This window comes from Mesoplodon bidens (assembly GCF_964165515.1).
Source record: "Mesoplodon bidens genome assembly, chromosome: X".
In the NCBI taxonomy this organism is placed as follows: Eukaryota; Metazoa; Chordata; class Mammalia; order Artiodactyla; family Ziphiidae; genus Mesoplodon; species Mesoplodon bidens.
This window is the reverse complement of record NC_138163.1, coordinates 13,659,439-13,671,813: the sequence shown is the minus strand read 5'-3', so window position 1 is coordinate 13,671,813 and position 12,375 is coordinate 13,659,439.

The following is a 12,375-nucleotide window of genomic DNA, read 5'->3' as shown; positions in this document are numbered from 1 at the left end:
TATTTAGGTCTTCTGCCCATTTTTGGATTGGGTGGTTTGTGTTTTTGATATTGAGCTGCATGAGCTGCTTGTAAATTTTGGAGACTAATCCTTTGTCAGTTGCTTCGTTTGCAAATATTGTCTCCCATTCTGAGGGTTGTCTTTTCATCTTGTTTATGGTTTCCTTTGCTGTGCAAAAGCTTTTAAGTTTCACTCGGTCCCATTTGTTTATTTTTAGTTTTGTTTCCATTTCTTTAGGAGGTGGGTCAAACAAGATCTTACTGTGATTTATCTCAAAAGAGTGTTCTTCTTTTATTTCCTCTAAGAGTTTTAGTGTGTCTGGCCTTACATTAAGGTCTTTAATCCATTTTGAGTTTATTTTTGTGTATGGCATTAGGGAGTGTTCTAATTTCATTCTTTTCCATGTAGCTGTCCAGTTTTCCCAGCACCACTTATTGAAGAGGCTGTCTTTCCTCCATTGTATACTCTAGCCTCCTTTATCCAGATAAGGTGACCATGTGTACATGGGTTTATCTCTGGACGTTTTTGGATGGAACGTCCTATAAATATCAATTAAGTCCATCTTGTTTAATGTATCATTTAAAGCTTGTGTTTCCTTATTATTTTTCATTTTGGATGATCTGTCCATTGTTGAAAGTGGGGTGTTAAAGTCGCCTACTATGATTGTGTTACTGTCGATTTCCCCTTTTATGGCTGTTAGTATTTGTCTTATGTATTGAGGTGCTCCTATGTTGGGTGCATAAATATTTACAAGTGTTATATCTTCTTCTTGGATCGATCCCTTGATCATTATGTAGTGTCCTGCTTTGTCCCTTGTAAGTCATTATTTTAAAGTCTATTTTGTCTGATATGAGAATTGCTACTCCAGCTTTCATTTGATTTTCATTTGCATGGAATATCTTTTCCCACCCCCTCACTTTCAGTCTGTATGTTTCCCTAGGTCTGAAGTGGGTCTCTTGTTGACAGCATATATACGGGTCTTGTTTTTGTATCCATTCAGCCAGTCTGTGTCTTTTGGTGGGTGCATTTAATCCATTTACATTTAAGGTAATTATTGATATGTATGCTCCTATTACCATTTTCTTAATTGTTTTGCATTTGTTATTGTAAGTCTTTTCCTTCTCTTGTGTTTCCTGCCTGGAGAAGTTGGTTTAGCATTTGCTGTAAAGCTGGTTTGGTTCTGCTGAATTCTCTTAGCTTTTGCTTGTCTGTAAAGGTTTTAATTTCTCTGTCAAATCTGAATGAGATCCTTGCTGGGTAGAGTTATCTTGGTTGTAGGTTTTTCCCTTTCATCACGTTAAATATGTCCTGCCCCTCCCTTCTGGTTTGCAGAATTTCTGCTCAAAGATCAGCTGTTAACCTTATGGGGATTCCTTTCTATGTTATTTGTTGTTTTTCCCTTGCTGCTTTTAATATTTTTTCTTTGTATTTACTTTTTGATAGTTTGACTACTATGTGTCTTGGCGTGTTTCTCCTTGGATTTATCCTGTATGGGACTCTCTGTGCTTCCTGGACTTGATTAACTATTCCCTTTCCCATATTAGGGAAGTTTTCAACTATAATCTCTTCAAATATTTTCTCAGTCCCTTTCTTTTTCTCTTTTTCTTTGGGCACCCCTATAATTTGAATGTTGGTACGTTTAATCGTGTCCCAGAGGTCTCTGAGACTGTCCTCAATTCTTTTCATTCTTTTTTCTTTATGCTGCTCTCCACTAGTTATTCCCACTATTTTATCTTCCAGGTCACTTATCCGTTCTTCTGCCTCATTTATTCTGCTATTGATCCCTTCTAGAGAATGTGTAATTTCATTTATTGTGTTGTTCATGATTGTTTGTTTGCTCTTTAGTTCTCCTAGGTCCTTGTGAAACTTTTCTTGTATTTTCTCCATTCTATTTGCAAGATTTTGGATCATCTTTACTATCATTATTCTGAATTCTTTTTCAGGTAGACTGCCTATTTCCTCTTCATTTGTTAGGTCTGGTGCGTTTTTACCTTGCTCCTTCATCTGCTGTGTGGTTTTCTGTCTTTTCATTTTGCTTATCTTACTGTGTTTGGGGTCTCCTTTTCACAGGCTGCAAGTTTCTAGTTCCCGTTGTTTTTGGTGTCTGTCCCCAGTGGCTAAGTTTGGTTCAGTGGGTTGTTTAGGCTTCCTGGTGGAGGGGACTAGTGCCTGTGTTCTGGTCAATGAGGCTGGATCTTTTCTTTTTGGTAGGCAGGTCCATGTCTGGTGGTGTGTTTTGGGGTGTCTGTGACCTTACTATGATTTTAGGCAGCCTCTCTGCTAATGGGTGGAGTTGTGTTCCTTTCTTGGTAGTTGTTTGGCATAAGGTATCAAGTACCGTAGCTTGCTGGTCATTTAGTGGAGCTGGGTCTTGGTGTTGAGATGGAGATCTCTGGGAGATTTTCACCGTTTGATATTACGTGGAGCTGGGAGGTCTGTGGTGGACCAATACCCTGAACTTGCCTCTGCCACATCAGAGGAACAGCCCTGACGCTTGGCTGGAGCACCAAGAGTCTGTCACGCACACGGCTCAGAGTAAAAGGGAGAAAGAAAGAAAGAAAGAAAGAAAGAAAGAAAGAAAGAAAGAGAGAAAGAGAGAAACATGTAAAATTAAATTAAATTAAATAATTAAAAAGTTATTAAAATAAAGAACAAAAATTTATTATTAAAATTTTTTAAGTAATAAAAAAACGAGAAAGAAGAGAAAAACCAGACGAAGAAACAAATTCACCAATGATAACAAGCACTGAAAACTATACTAAAAAAAAAAAAAAAACGGACAGACAGAACCCTAGGACAAACGGTAAGTGCCAAACTATACAGACAAAATCACAAACAGAAGCATACGCATACACACTCACAAAAAGAGAAAAAGGGAAAAAATGTATAAATAGCGTTGCTCCCAAAGTCCACCTCCTCCATTTGGGATGATTCGTTGTCTATTCAGGTGTTCCACCGATGCAGGGTACATCAAGTTGATTGTGGAGATTTAATCCGCTGCTCCTAAGGCTGCTGGGCGAGATTTCCCATTCTCTTCTTTGTTCGCACAGCTCCCGGGGTTCAGCTTTGGATTTGACCCCGCCTCTGCATGTAGGTCTCCTGAGAGCGTCTGTTCTTCGCTCAGACAGGACGGGGTTATAGGAGCCGCTGCTTTGGGGGCTCTGGCTCACACAGGCCGGGGGGAGGGAGGGGTACAGAGGGAGGGTGAGCCTGCAGTGACAGAGGCTGGCGTGACGTTGCACCAGCCCGAGGCACGCCGTGCGTTCTCCCGGGGAAGTCGTCCCTGGATCACGGGACACTGGCAGTGGCGGGCTGCACAGGCTCCCTGAAGGGAGGTGTGGATAGTGACCTGTGCTCGCACACAGGCTTCTTGGTGGCGGCAGCAGCAGCCTTAGCATCTCATGCCCATCTCTGGTGTCTGCATTCCTAGCCACGCCTCGCGCCCGTCTCTGGAGCTCCTTTAGGCGGCGCTCTGAATCCCCTCTGCTCGTGCACCAGGAAACACAGAGGGAAGAAAAAGTCTCTTGCCTTTGCGGCAGCTCCAGACTTTTCCTTGACTCCCTCCTGGCTAGACGTGGCGTACTAACCCCTTCAGGCTGTGTTCACACTGCCAGTCCTCTCCCTGCGCTCAGACCGAAGCCCAAGCCTCAGCTCCCAGCCCCCACCCGTCCCGGCATGTAAGCAGACAAGCCTCTCGGGCTGGTGAGTACTGGTTGGCACCGATCCTCCGTGCGGGAATCTCTCCGCTTTGACCTCCGCACCCCTGTTGCTGCGCTCTCCTCCGTGGCTCCGAAGCTGCCCCCGTCTGCCACCTGTAGTCTCCGCCAGTGAAGGGGCTTCTAGTGTGTGGAAACCTCTCCTCCTTCAGGCTCCCTCCCACTGGGGCAGGTCTCGTTCCTATTCTTTTGTCTCTGCTTTTTCTTTTTTTCTTTGGCCCTACCCAGCTACGTGGGGAGTTTCTTGCCTTTTGGGATGTCTGAGGTCTTCTGCCATCGTTCAGTGGGTGTTCTATAGGAGCAGTTCCACGTGTAGATATATTTCTGATGCTTCTGTGGGGAGGAAGGTGATCTCCACGTCTTACTCTTCCGACGTCTTGAAGTTCCCTCCAGTCTATTATAGAACGTTTTCAACACCTCAAAAAGAAACCCTCGTATCTTGCAGCTGTGAATCCCCTATGCTCCCAACAACTTCTGCCTCAGCCTTAAGCAATTATTGATCTATTTTGTATCTATAGATTTGCCTGTTCTGAGCATTTCATATGAATAGAATCACATAATATGTGGTCTTTTGTGACTGACTTCTTTCACTTAGCATAATGTTTTTAAGGTTCAGCCATATTGTAGCATATATTAGTTCTTCATTCCTTTTGATGTCTGAATAGTATTCTGTTGTATGGATTTGCCACATTTTGTTTGTCCACTGGTCAGTTGATGGGCATTTGGGTTGTTTCCATCTTTGGGTATTATGAATATTGCTGCTATGAATATTTATGTACAAGTTTTTGTATGGACATATATTTGCATTTATCTTGGGAATATACCTACAAGTGGGTCATACAGTAGCACTGTTTCACCCTCTGAGAAACTACCAAACTTTTCCAAAGCAGGTATACCATTTTACATTCTCACTAACAGTGTATGATGGTTCTGATTTCTCTAAATCCCCACCAACAGTTATGATTATCTGACTTTTGGATTCTAGGCATCCGCATGGGTATGAAAGGGTATCATTCTGTGGTTTTCATTTGTGTTTTCCTGATGAATAATGATGTCAAGCGTCTCTAATGTGCTTGCTGGCCATTTGTATATCTTCCATGCAGAAATGTCTATTTAGATCTTCTGCCCATTTTAAAAGTTGGGTTATTTACCTTCTTATCACAGGCATGTAAGAGTTCTTTATATATTCTGAATAAAAATCCCTTATCAGATACACGATTTACAAATATTTTCTCCCATTCTGTAGGTTGTTGTGCTATATTCTGTACATGAATTATTTGAGTTGATCTTTGCAACAGCTGTATGAGATATTATCCTTCTATTTTTTTTTTAGAGATCAGAAAACAGGCTCCGAGTGGTTAAGTACCTATCCTAACTCACAATGCTAGCATGGGATGGTTCCAGGATTTGCACTTAGATATCTATTGGAATTTCAGTTAAAGTCCTCCATCCTCTTGCCTTGATGCTCATATACACAGTTTGTATTTGATGAAAGAAATTGAATCTTAGGATTGTATTGCCCTGTCTATTCTTCACTCGTAGACATTCCAGTGGATAAACACTGAAAATGAAAACACTTTGGTAATACTCCTGAAATTGATTGTCTGGGGACCATGCTGATTCCCAGCAGGAAGGTGTAGCCACAGGGCTCCTGAGGTTGGTTGAATTGATGTTCTGAGTCTGGATTTATAAGCATGGGGAATTGTTCTTTTAAAAGACAATGACAAAGAGAACCCTTCTAATGTGAGCCAGATGCAGCCATGATTTTGAATAAATGTTTGCTGGTAACCATACTTAGGTGGGAACATCTGCCCACTGATGAGCTCCCTGGAGTTTTAGCAGGGGAATTTACGTAGGAAATACAACTCCAAGTACTTCCTCCTGAGGAGAGATGTTAGGCAAAAAGAAGCTTAATTTCCTTTCTTCCATTTTTTGTCCACCTGCCATTTAGGAAGCCTAAGTAAATACATTCCTGTCTTGGGAAAATACCACTTCCACTTGGCCTTCCATCATCCCCAGCTTTGGCTTTGCAGGTGCCCAGTAAGTGTTGGTGCTTGCATCTGGGCCACATCTGTGCAGGCACCTTGGGTTGTCCAAGAATAGTGCATGGCTCCATAAGCCTATAGTAGCAACCCTCTGACATTAGAATTTGCTATTGATATTTTTCATACACACTCACACTCTTGAGCAAACACACTAGTTTCCTTTCAAGCCTACCCTCTTAGATGTCCTTACTAGTCTATCTTTGAAATGCTGGATCATCATACAGGATACATGATATTTAGAGGAAACAGGTTTCAGTGGTGTTTCTGGATTCTTCTTAGTTCTAGGTCAGCCTAGATTAAGCAATCTGTAGTCTGGAGGGCTTTACTCACCTCCCAATCTGCCGTGCAGTCACAAGGTCCATCTTGTCTTATCACTTTTACTTAAGTCACCACCCTGCAGATTATCCATCATTAACTAGACCCTCATTCACGTATTGCTCTGCACTTGACGGAATTGGACCCAACCCTCTCCGCAACTTCATGAGCGCTTCTTTCCTGCCCTCTGTAACTCATAGTCTATCATTAAGAAACTCCCCAGTAGCTTCAAGTTGTTCTCTCCGTGTTCCCTTAATCTCTGTTTTATGACTGGAATATGGCTGTGCCTTGAGGAAATCACTTCCCCTGCAGTCCTCTTGAGCAAACGTTAGTTTTCCTCACATACCCCAAGGAGTCGACTCACTGTCACTTTCAAACCATTTCTGCTCCTTTCTCTTTCAAAATTCAGAGCTCATTTGTAGTTCTTGCTATTAGATAATATCATGTGCTACGCCATCTATTTCTTTACCTTCATTCATTAGACACTGTCCTGAGTCTTCTTCTCCACTTTTAGTACTGCCACCATCTTGGCAACTTCAACATCTGTCATCTATGTGGATATTCATCCAGCATTTTTGGCTTTGCAAACCTTTCATGCCCTCAATTCCAATGGTATTTTTCTTCCATCATACTTAAGCCACTCACTCTAATGCTCATGCACTAGACATTGACATTCTCAAAAATTACAGCAAATCTGAAATCCTGATTTTATAACATACATCTCTTGGGCTACAACTGATTATCCTTCCTAGCAAAATACCTCCCTCACGTGCAGGTATACACACCTACACACACCCAACTCTAAAAATTCTTCAATTTTGAACTCCAATCTGTGAATTCTACTACTTTTCAGCATCAGCCACATTTCTCTTTTCGCATTTCCTCATTGCTTACCAATTTATCATGAGTATCACTTACTTTCATCAACCTTCATCTCCCTACTCACTTTCCCACCCTAGTATTTCCCTGGCAAAACCACAACCCTTGTTAAATTTAGCTATCTACCTGCTTTGTTCCTATATACGAGTGATGGATGTTGCTGTAGAAATTTACAAGGCAAAGCTAACTGATCTCACCTTAAATTCTTGACCACATATCTTAAATGATCAATCCTTCCATATTATACACCCATTTCCATTATACAAAATGAATATCCAATACTTTATCTTCCCCTCAATTTCTCAAAACCCTACCCTCACTCTTGTTATTTTATGCCCTTATCTCATCCTTCACTGAGAAAACTGAAGAGTCAAGAGAAAATTCTTTTATATCTTCCCCACCAAATCGACCATCTTACCTGCATTTGTAATCATACCATAATCGTTTCCTTCTCCACTGTAGAATCTATAAATATTACTCATTCTCATGGAAAGCCAAGATTTCCACATTTGCTACCGATTCCATCTACTAGTGCTCTGAATACCCCTCTTGCTTTCTCAATATTTTTTCTTCTGCAATTATCCCTTTGGATTTTTATGTCGTCAGTTTCATTCAGTCATTTATATTGGCTAGATGCATTCTAGAATCTACCCTCTTAAATATACACTCTCTTAATACCAAATCGCCCTCCAGCTATAGTCCCATATTTCTCCTCCCCTTAGCACCAAAACTCGCAAAAGAAATTGTCTATCCGCCCCTCACTTTCTGATCTCACATTTTCTCCTTAATACACATCCAGGTTTATATTAAAATATTTTCCACTCTTTCAATTTCCTTCTTATCAAATTTACCAATGACCTCTCTACTAACAAGTTCAATCGTCATTTGTCTGTCCCTATTTTACCTGTAAAAGCATTTAATAAAGTTGTCCATTTTTTACTTCTTGAAAAGTTATCTGCCCTTTGCTTTTGTGTTGCTCAATTCACCTGTATTTTTTTTGTTGTTGTTGCTGTTGTTCCCTCCTTTTCAACTCTTTTCATTATATACCTAGGAGTAGAGTTACTGGGTAATATGGCAAGTCTATGTTTAACTTGTTGAGTAACTGCCGAAATGTTTTCCACAGAGGCTGTATCATTTTATGTTCCCACCAGACGTGTATGAGTGTTTCAATTTCTCTACATCCTTGTCAATACTTGTTATTTCCTTTTTAAAAAAGTTATAGCCTTCCTAGTGGGTATGAAGTGGCATCTCATCGTGGTTTTGATTTGCATTTGCCTAACGACTAATGGTATTGAGCATATTTTCATATGTTTGTTGGCTATTTGTATATCTTCATTAGCACAATGTCTATTTAAGTCCTTTACCTGATTTTCAGTTGGGTTGTTTGTATTTTTGTTGTTGATTTGTAAGAGTTCTTTCTGTATTCTGGATACTACAGTTTTACTAAATATATGATTTGCCAGGATCTCTCTTTGGTGTGCCTTTTTGCTTTCTTCATGGTATTCTTTTGCAGAAGAAAACATTTTAAAATTTTGATATAGTCCAATTTACTCTTTCATTGTTGCTTGTGCTTTTTGTGTCATATCTAGGAAACCATTGCTTAACCAAGTTCTATATGCTTTTGATCCCCATAACTGACCCAAAATGTTGAAACCCATTCATTCAACAGAAATATTCATGGCCACCTACTATGTGCCAGGCTCTACTGTAAATACTGGGGAGAGTGATGAACAAGATGGTGGAGACCGAGATTGCTAGCTTATCTCCAACATTTAAGTTCTCCTCTTCTACCAGGTAGACTACATTTCTCATTTTCTCTTGTAGTTAGATGTGGCTATGTGAGTTTTTCCCAAGGAAATGTGAGCAGGAGTAATGCATACCCCTTTTGAGCCTGGCCCATAAATATTCCCATGTGCCCTCCTATATGCTCTTTTCTGCTTCTGCAATTGGAATGGAGATGTCCTGGCAGAAATGACAGAAACCACTCTTTTGCCACTTATCTCAATAGGGTTGTGACGAGGATTAAATATGTATATGGGTATTTAGCATAATTCCTACATAGAGTTAGTAGTCAATAAATGTTAGTTTCGGTAATTATTATTACAGTCTTTGGGTGCTACAGTAGTCACCCAGGATGGGAAACATGTTAGAAACCCCTCATAATTCAGCAGATAGTACAATGAAGTCTGCTCTTTTGTGACCAGTGTGTCAGACCTCCTGAGGCTAGCAGTCTTTTCTCTTTCTACACAGTTTCTCTGTGATGAACCAAGATAATTCTAAGCCACCTTAAATAATATTTAAAGGACCATAATTTGGGAAATACTAACCTAGTGAAACGTAGTTTAACTGAAAACAATATAAGTGTGGTTATAATGGTTATGAGAATTCTAAACTGTGCTAAACACCTTGCATTTACACAACATTATTCTATAAAAGAGCCCTACCACTGCCTCTTCCCCTGCTTCCCTAGATCGGATAAGAAAGCTCAGGTACTCTCTCTTCTGTGGGCCAGGAGGAAGTTCAGCCTGTGCAAAACCTGACCTGTGTGTGGGAACACTCCAGCGTCATCCCCTCACCACCATAAAAGCCAAGCCAGTCTCCTTCTTCTGCTCTCTCAAGCCATTCTTGAACCTGCTTGAGAGCCTGCCCTGCTCTCCCCAGAAAGCCTCCTTATGTAGTAAGGTTTTTCATACTCTCTAGGTGTATGTGTTATCAGTCTCGACATCCAAACCGAATTTGGGTTGAAGGGTCCATCCTGTCTCTGTGGTGTGATTACAACAACTGGTCCTGTGAGCAGGACATCAAGGTGCTATCCCTTACCACCGGGGGTCTTCCTTCTCTTGCTTTGGCTTTCTAACTGGCTCTGCTCTATGCTGGTGAACTGGCACTTGGGCTACTGCCTGCTGGCTAGCTTGTGCTTTGAACTTGCTTCTTTGTGCTGCCTTTGTTAGTCCTACTGAGTGTCTGCTAAAGCTTTGACCAACATAAGTCAGTTTAGCCACTTGGCATATAGTGAAAGGATTATTGGATTGGGACCTTCCTTAAAGCAGTCCTGAATCCTGTGTCTCAACCTGGACCTATTTGTGATTCTAAGGTTGAATCACGTGTTTCAATTCCAAACTAAGGTGCGACTGATACTAACCTCAAATAAATGACTCGTACCTTGTGAACACTGGTTGTGTCTCAACCACATGTTGGCCCCCTTTCTATATAGAGCTCAGGAGAAAGACTGACAGTCTGTTCAATATACAGGTCCATTGGATGGTCACTCGTGTGGAGGAAGAGCCGTTAACTATGTGGGAGGCTGAGGTCATACTTCTAAATGTAAATGACTCACTAGTACCTTACAAAATGCTTCTGCTGCTGCCCCTGTGCCTCTGTCATAAATAAAAATGATCCTGATCCTCAGACCTATAGAGAAAAACATTTGTGTCACCTCTGTGACAATGCCAAGAGATTAGTTCAACCATTGCCACGGGGAAGTCCATAACACTGATGGTACTGACTTGATTTGTGGTTCTCTGGAAGAAGAAACTTATAAAAACTTTTACCTATAAGAGCAATAACATCTGCAGACCTAATGTAAAAGACAAAACCCAAGACCCCAAACTGTCAAAGTCTTCAAAAACAAGAAGTCTAAAAAACTGTCAGAGCCAAGAGGAGCCTAAGAAGTTATAACATGGAATGACTAAATTTAATGTAGAATCTTCGTTGGGATCCTGGGACAGAAGAAGAATATTAGGTAAAAAATAAGGCAATCTGGGGCATCCACGGTGGCACAGTGGTTGAGAATCTACCTGCTGATGCAGGGGACATGGGTTCGAGCCCTGATCTGGGAAGATCCCACATGCCGCAGATCAACTTGGCCCGTGAGCCACAGCCGCTGACCCTGCGCATCTGGAGCCTGTGCTCCACAAAAAGAGAGGCCGCGTCAGTGAGAGGCCCGCCCATCACGATGAAGAGTGGCCCCTGCTTGCCACAACTAGGGAAAGCCCACGCACAGAAACGAAGAACAAACACAGCCAAAAATAAAAATAAATTAATTAAAAGAAGGCTCAACATTTAAAAAAAAAAAGGAATTCTGATGAAGTACAGACTTTAGTTAATAATACTGTTTCAGTGTTGGTTCACTAAGTTGAACAATTGTACCATACTAATGTACAATGTTAAGAAGGGAAATTTGTTGTGGAGTGTATGAATATGATCTTCACAATTACTCTGTAAACCTAAAACTGTTCTAAAATAAAAAGTTTTTAAAAACCACACAATACCAGGTGATGAGATCTGGGAGACAACAGAATTTAACACTGAATGGGGGTGGCCATGTGGAATGGTTTGGAGGGAACACCTTCTCCCTAACATGTGCACCACAAGGATTGAACCAGAGAAGATGAGGAAGAGTGGAAGGTCAATTTGGGAAGGCTCTTTACTGGGTGTTGAGGAAGCACTCCCTTTCTCTAACCAGAGCACCTAGACTCCTCTGCACCCCTCCCCTCCCCCCACGTATCTTCAAGGGTAGTGCTTTGTGATGTCACAGCCACCCCAGCGCCACCATTGGCTGACCAATCAAAGCTGATGATTTTGGCTATTCATTGTCCTGGCAGGGTATATATAGAGAGGCCAGGAGCCTTGGAATAGAGCACACTGTTGCTACTGACATGGCAGAGGAAACTACAGTCCCCCAGGAGCCTAACCGTGATGCACGGATAAACACCGAGAGGTCAGAGCAACAAACACCGGGGGGCCAACGCAGAAGGGAGAGGATGAATTCTCCACTCCAGGGCTCTAAGATGGAGGAGGTCAGATTACCCGACTCACGTGCCTCCTCTTCATCCCCCACCCAAGACTTACCCAGCCCTTCCCTGGCACAAACCCCTTCTCAATCCACACCCATTCTCTCAAAGTTCTCCTTCCCATCCTCTTTCCCCAAATCAATATCTTTCTGTATCACTTTGTTTTCCGACCAGATTCAGAAGGTGGTCGAGTTAACAAAATCAGTCCGTCGTCAGAATTCGGGAAGAGGTTCTACACAGAAGAAGTCAAAGATGCTAGCATTCTATAACTGGCGGAGTACAACAATGACTAAAGAGCCAGAGGAGGATGAAAACGTCCCAGAGGGCTCTTCCAGCAGTTCATAAAGTGCTGCCCTGGGTCTATCAGGTGACTGAGACCTTGCTGTCTCTGTTGTCTCTCCAGAGAAAGCACTGGAGACATGGTCACCTGTGTAGAGACCAAATAAAAAAGCCCTCAGCTATTGATGTACAAGCTGTTGTAGAAAGATGTGTGTGTATCTCTGTCTGTTCTTCGGTGATGGGGACTGAAGGAAGGCAGGAAGGGGCAGGCGTGTGAGAAGGGAGGGAGGTAGTATCCTGCCAGTTTGGGGCCCAGACCAGACAGTCCATAGTTAGCCAGACACCGGG